Source organism: Coturnix japonica, chromosome 5, assembly GCF_001577835.2.
Source record: "Coturnix japonica isolate 7356 chromosome 5, Coturnix japonica 2.1, whole genome shotgun sequence".
Classification (NCBI taxonomy): domain Eukaryota; kingdom Metazoa; phylum Chordata; class Aves; order Galliformes; family Phasianidae; genus Coturnix; species Coturnix japonica.
This window is the reverse complement of record NC_029520.1, coordinates 42,473,637-42,480,672: the sequence shown is the minus strand read 5'-3', so window position 1 is coordinate 42,480,672 and position 7,036 is coordinate 42,473,637. Positions and strand designations below refer to the sequence as shown.

Genomic DNA, 7,036 nt, shown 5'->3' with positions numbered 1-7,036 from the left:
AGCTTTGATAAATTTTAAGTTCATAACAGATAAAGTGGAACAGTTTGACCCATTGTCAGTCTATTTTAAGACGAACATTTGTTAAGTTCTAATGAAAAAATGTAGCACTTAAACTTTGGCAGAAGGACAATAAGTTTTTTTTTTTTTGTTTGTTTTTTCCCCCTGAATTGAATAAAATTGCATGACACTGATTTTTACTTTAACTGCAAGCAATGAATATGAGCTGCAACACAATCTAAAAGCTAATGGCCATACCTGCATGGATATGTCATGCTAGCATATTTTGCATCAGTCTCAAGCACACAAAATTCATGCCTACATCATACAGCTTATCATGCAGTAAGCCTGTACATGCAAGAGCTTATTTTCTAGTGTTAAGAACAACTTGCGCCTTTTTGACATGTAAGGCTATAATCAGCCCAGCCAATCAATGCTTCCTACACGGTGAAACAAGAAAAAAAGACTGAGTATTATTATGCACCATGAGCTAACTTTTAACTACTTCAGGCACTTCAGCCTGAGAACTTTAAAGTCAATTTACATTAAAACATATCCTTCCTGTCTGTACTGTGCTATGCGCATTAGGATTATTTGTTTGTTTTGCATTCTCAGAGATTGCTAGTGAAGTACAGTGATTGGGAAACACACTCTGCCTCCAGCAGGCACTTGAGAAAGTTTATAGGGCAAACAAGCTCCTGGTTTCCTTAGCCACAGTCAGTAGATTTACATGTTACTGTAATGAGAAAGAACAATAAGCTGTCATTCATCAGCAGATACTATACGGGTCTGTCCATTAAGAGAAGGTACTGGAAGTGGATAATCTTTGCATTCTTAGGCGCTGCTTTGAATATGTCGACTTAGAGGAAAATAACAGACAAAGACAGGCAGACCAAAAAGAAACAGCAGAGGTCTGGAAAACCTCTGGAAGCAAAGCTGATAGCTAGTGTCATTTATGAGATTGAGCAAAGTAAGTGAGGAGGGGGCTGTCTCCACAAGTTTTACTTTTCGGACTGACTTTTGCACGAACCCAAGATAATTAGAGGATGTACCAGCTCAGGACTTTTTGCTCTAACACAGCACATTGCAGAATACACAGAGTGGATTCTTATCTTAAACAATAGCCCGCTATCTTATAAACAGAAGCCATAAGCTCCCAGATTCAAGCTTTAAGCTAGCTGAACACAAGAAACATAACAGGGCACTTTGTCAGTCTTGAAAGGGGCAAGCTGACCAGGTGGAGCTGGCTGAAGTGTTGCTTCCCAAAAGTGTATTTTTCTTTCTGGAGTTCTCAAAATCTTCCTGTGATTAGCATCATATGTTCCTGCCAGAAGTCTCTTTTACCTTTAGTATGTCCATGCTTCGTCCTAGATACCTCTGCCATTATGATTCAGTCCTCCTCTTTAGTCCAGCTTATTGAATTTCTATCTATCTACATAATTTACAATTTCCTGCTGAATTAATTTCTTGTAGCCTACTCCTTGAATGTATTCAATCAGATTTTCAGTCTTTACTGCACTGAAACCTCTCTTAAGGGTTTTCTATTCTTCTCCTTGTCAAACTTCAGGGACTGAATCTTCTTACATCTCTGAGAACATCTCGACAGCTTCTCCTATTACCAGCTATCTTCGCTATTAAATCTTGTCCTCACCACTTTGTGTTACTCTAATTTCATGTGTTCTTATTAGCTCTCTTTTTGAGAGCACTTTTTTGATATTTCCCTCAATGCACATTCCTCAACTCCATCCACTACTGTTTGGAGTGACCTCCCATCCTCATCTAACACAGTCTTTTCATACTAACATGTCTTTTACACAGTGTCATATGTGTGAATAAATAAGCATTTTTTCTGTAGTATCTATAAAGATAACAAGAAATCAAACTGAGGTAGATAAAGATGAGGGCGTTAGAGCTTCCTTAAATAGATATGTATATGTATACATATACATACATATATATATACTGGAATAACCAAGTGAAAAAAGGTATGCGTAAGGCTAAATTAACCACCTACTCAGCTTCATAAATTCACACACATGTATTCCAGAGACCCTAATAATGTCTTGTTGAACTTGCCTACTTACATGGCTAACCCTTTTCTAACATAATCTTTTTCTATATTAATAACTGTTCCAAATGATGTATTTTCTTTATTTGGTAAAGGGAAAGAAGAGTTATCTACTGTAAAATGACACTGCTTTTCACAGAGACATCAGACTGTTTGGTCAGCACGCTCAGGCTTTTCTAGACATTCCTCATAGCTTTTCAATAGGATTGCTCACGTTCTGGATGGCCTTTCTTCTCTTCCTATGCGGAGTTCTCTAAATAGCTTGACACAAATGAAAGGGTTTTGTTGTTGTTTTTTTTCTTTTAACCAGAGTTACAGTATGTGCAAATAATGAAATCCACACAGTAGGACAGCACCTACTGCTAGCACCAATATATATACCTTACCTTTTCATTACTTTATTTATTTCTTTTTTTCTTTCCTTCTTTTTTATATTTCTGGGGTGGTTTTGTCAACTTTGAATCAAAACAGCTCCTGTAGCAGATAAAAATAGATGAGACCCCAATCACACGGCAATGACGCCAACTTTAGTCAGATTAAATGTGAGAAGAGGAGGTCAATTTTTTTTAATTGCATGTGGCTAATTCACTGATTGCTAAGAACCATTCATGAATAATTTATATCTCAAATATTAAACTACGTATGGGACAAGTTACTGGGGAGAGTAAGGAACCTTAAACCTGCAACTCTTCCTCTCTGGAAAGTCTGTGCTTAGATTTAACCTGTGTACCCTTTACTTCTTAGTTGGTTTAATGACTTATTTTAAAGTGTGTAAATAGCCAATGATTTAAGAAATCTTATTCAAGTATTTAGCAATTTTAAGAACAAATGGTGATGTACGTAACTATTACACTAAAACTGAATAGGCCAAAATTGAAGCCTGTCATTTCTCACCATTTCACTTACAGATTGCGATGACTTTACTTCTCCATTCTAATCTGCTTACAACACTTTGCAATGGCTGTAATATAGTGTGTACATGTGTATATGTAATATGCACATGCTTAAACACTCACAAAAAGTGTCTAGGAGGTAGTCCCCATAAAGAGCTTCTTCATCATAAAAATGAGTAAGATGCATTTTTGAAAGTGTTACCCTAAAGAACATGTTGGACATCAGAGCTGTGTATTACTGACCTTTCAACCTTGTTTCCATAGCACTACCAGTGTTCTGTCTGTAGATGAAACTTCAGCCTGAGGGTAAATGTTGCCCAGAAAAAGCCAGTCACACCACATGCCATGCTTCCTCCCCAGCACGAGGCAGGTGTGCAGGAGGATACTGTGACACACATACCAAGTGTGCTCCCCAAGTCGTGCAGACTGCACCCAGTGGAGGATGTGCTCCAACCTGGGGACTGGCAGATGTCAGTCCCTGACACCCCAGTGGTTCGTGCAAGTTGCAGGTCTGCAGCCTGGCTTCCTGCAGGACCAATGCTTCACACACTAACACCTGGGACATCGCTTGGACAGATCTAAGGGAAGAGTGCCACCTACTGAACCACAAGGACGAGCCATCAGTCCCTGCAGCTCAGTAGAATGCTGCTCCACTGAGAGCCTGGACACGGGCTGAAGCAAATTGTTTGCCACGAATTTGAACAACAAAACAAAACAAACGTACACAACAACCAAGTTGGAATATAATGAAAAATAAACCAGTGCTGGATCATAGAGCAGATGTTGCTAAGTGTTACCAGGCAGTGCTGGCACACACCTGTGACTGTCATGCGCATGTCAGTGTGTGAGAAAATAAAATGCATACTAAAGATACTGAATTATGCTATTCACTCAACTAGAGAACAACTAAACAGAGCATTTTTCTCAGCGACCTACCAGTAGCATTGCTAAAACCCTCCAAAAAAGAGATGAAGTGCTGAATTGGGTGAAAGAAAAATGCAGAGCTTAAGCAGCTCCTGCTTAAAAATTATTTTCTTTCCAATGCATTTATGGATGATTTTCTTTTAATCTTGGGATCTATCAGCCTGTCAACACAATTTCATAACTATTATGCAGTTTCTTAGCTTGCACTGCTGAAATACTCCACAGCTCACTCAGTATGTCCTTTTTTATTTACAGCCACCATCAAAATCACCTGAGACTGATATTTTCCACATAGAATCAATGATGTGGCAAAGTATCATACTTACATCAACATCTAAAAACATACACATGACTTACTTGGAAAACACAGCTCACTTCCCAGTCCTCCTCATCTTCTGAAGTAATGTGGAATTTAGGTCTTCAGCATTATTCCAACCTCAAATGCTAAAAACAAAGCAAAACAAAACAAAAAACACAGAAGTGAAATAGTTAAACATTTTATTATTCACATTGCATTCAAAGTAAATTGTGTAATAGTTTTCATGTCTTAATTACTTAAATTTTATATTGAGCTATAGTGATATTATCTCTCTTTTTGTCTCCACACAATTGTATTTTATAATAGCTTTTATTAGGGCCTACATGAATGGAATTTAAAATGAACACATCATTTCTGTTACTCCTGCAGTTGAGAAAAGAGAGCATTTTTCTGATATTTGGCGTGAAAAGAGCTTTCCTTTGTGTTTTATGACATATAGCAAATTGTATTAGCTGGGGACATATTTTGAGCAGGAATGTAACCAAGAGAAGAACAGAGCAGTTCTGCCACTTGCAGCAACCATCACAGTGTGCAAGATGCCCAGCATATAATGGAGAAATATTTCCCCATCATCACCACCCAAAAAGGTTGTTCTTGTTCCCACTGAAATAAAAAGCAAAACTTCCACTGGAGTCCATGAAAGGAGCAGTGGGGCAGCAGATCCACAGGCTGATGCATGTGTGCACAGTCTCCCTACCAACCCTGAAGATGAGCCCAGTTCACCAGATCCATCTGCACTGCCAGCAGTGCCCACCTTGATACCACTTTAAATGCCTCCACAGTCTCGTGTTACCCATGGCATTAGGGAAGCCTCCTTGAAACCTGGTTGCTAACCATTGCCTGAACCTCCATGAAACCCCTCCTTAAGTCTGACTTTGGCCAGCACACTTACTCTCAACCTGTTTTCAGGATGTGTAAATACATTTTAATAAATATTTCTATTGTTAACAGAGTTAACGAGAGATATTGAGTTTCTGCTGAGCTGCAAGAGCTTCCTGTGTGTTCATTGCTCCCCCACAAAAAATGCAAGGTGAGTCAAGCCCACCTCACACCCTGTGCTGCGTGCTGAGCTCACTGCCATCACCGAATGCAGTATGTTGGAAGCTATTGGGTCACTCGTGGGCAGTCACCGCTTCACCATGAGTCAGCTGGTATAAGGCAACCTTCTTGTGTACAGCTTGTTCAATCGTACTGATTATTGACACCTGCCATTTCTCTCAGGTAGTTCTGGAGCTGCGGAATAATCATTTTAAAAGTGTTGGGTTTTTTTCATTTGTGGTTTGATTGATTTGGGGTTTTTGTTTACTTTTGGAAGTGTGTAGGGTGAGTTAGGATAATGTGAATCTACTCGTTCTATTAAAAAGTAAACCTGTAGGCACAAAGACTTTTGCTTATTCTCTCATTGTAATTCAATTGAGGATATTTAAAAACCTGTTAGCAAAAAAAAATCTGGTGACACTAAAATACAGTAACAAACCACGTACACCTGTTAGGCTAATAGGAGATGCCAACGAGAAAGGAGAGAAGGCAGTGTATCATTCCAAAGCATTGATGAAAACATTTAAAAATATGAATTTCCCTCAGCTCTCCGCGTATCTCTTCTAGTGAGCATTATTCACCTTATACAAACCACAGGCCACATTCTGCCTTCAGTTATCATGCCAGTAACCAAAGGAATAATTTAGCTTTTAATTTCTTTTCCTCCCTAATGCCTAAAGTTTGGAAATGTCACCCTATTCTTTCCATACCTCATCTCTGCACAAATGCCAGAATTTGCTTAAGAGTTCCATTCAGACTATTTTCTAAATGAAGTGCCTTCTTCACTGATATTTAAGAACAGTTGCTCATTCAGAGCATTTTTATTCTGAAGATTGGTTCCCTTTCTTTTTTTTTTCTCTCTCTCTTTTTTTTTTTTTTTTTTAAATTAACATGTCCACGCTGTTACTAAACATAAAGGGTTTCTCAAGGAACCAATTTTACCACATTTGTTTGGGTGTTATATAGATGTTCGGAATAGAAATCAAGAGTACAAAAATAGATTTTCTTGATTTATGAGACATCCCTGTTTTCAATTCACCATCAGTATGTGCAGACACGATTCAGTCAAGAAATGAAGCATCTGGTTCTCCCACGTTTCATTTATGAACTTTAGCACCAGATGTAAATCATTCATAAAATCCCAAAGTGTTGGAAGAGTCTCTTCCTTCATTTTAACAAACATATACTCCAAGTACTGTACCTAACACTTCACATCATTTGTTACAAATGATGGGATCTGAATTTTAATGACTTCCAGAAATATATTTCAAGAGGGAAGAAAAGACGAAGGAAAACAGGTGAGCGTGGCACTCTGTGTTTCTGACCGTGAATTCTCTTTGAAACCAAAAATGTCACTTTAAGTTATTATAAACAATGTCTACATGTTATTACCTGCATACGGAATGTTTTGAAGAGAACAAATCTATTAGCTTATAACTGTTCTTCTCCCAAATACTTTCCATTAGTGTCACATTCGTGTCAGCAAATGCTGATTCAACATCAGATCTGAATTGCCTTCCTATTCCCATCTGCCAATCGCCCGTCCTCTCCTCCTTCAATCCTTCTTTCAGTCCCATTTGTTCAGAAAGCCCCTCTTGCCTTTCTCTCAACATCTGTAATCCCTTCCTACTCCCTTCCCACTCCTTTGTCTCACTGTGTGCATTGAATTTCATAGGATAACTCACACTTTGGGAATTAAGCACCTGCCAAAATAATTACGGGATCAAGGCCTATACTTTATGTTGAGAAAAGCTGTCTTCTTCTCTGCAAAGTAGAATCTTTTCAGTGATTACATAT

General features: G+C 38.4%; 1 long non-coding RNA gene across 1 annotated transcript in view; it reads right to left on the bottom strand.

Moving 5' to 3' along the window:
- Positions 1-2,449: 2,449 nt before the first annotated feature.
- The window catches only part of LOC116653545, a 96,573-nt gene continuing 91,986 nt past the window's right edge, over positions 2,450-7,036 (bottom strand). Inside the window, exons 2-3 of the long non-coding RNA XR_004307634.1 lie at positions 4,240-4,326; positions 2,450-2,539 (exon numbers count right to left, since the gene is read on the bottom strand). This is a non-coding gene — a long non-coding RNA (uncharacterized LOC116653545). The remainder of the gene's footprint in view (positions 2,540-4,239; positions 4,327-7,036) is intronic.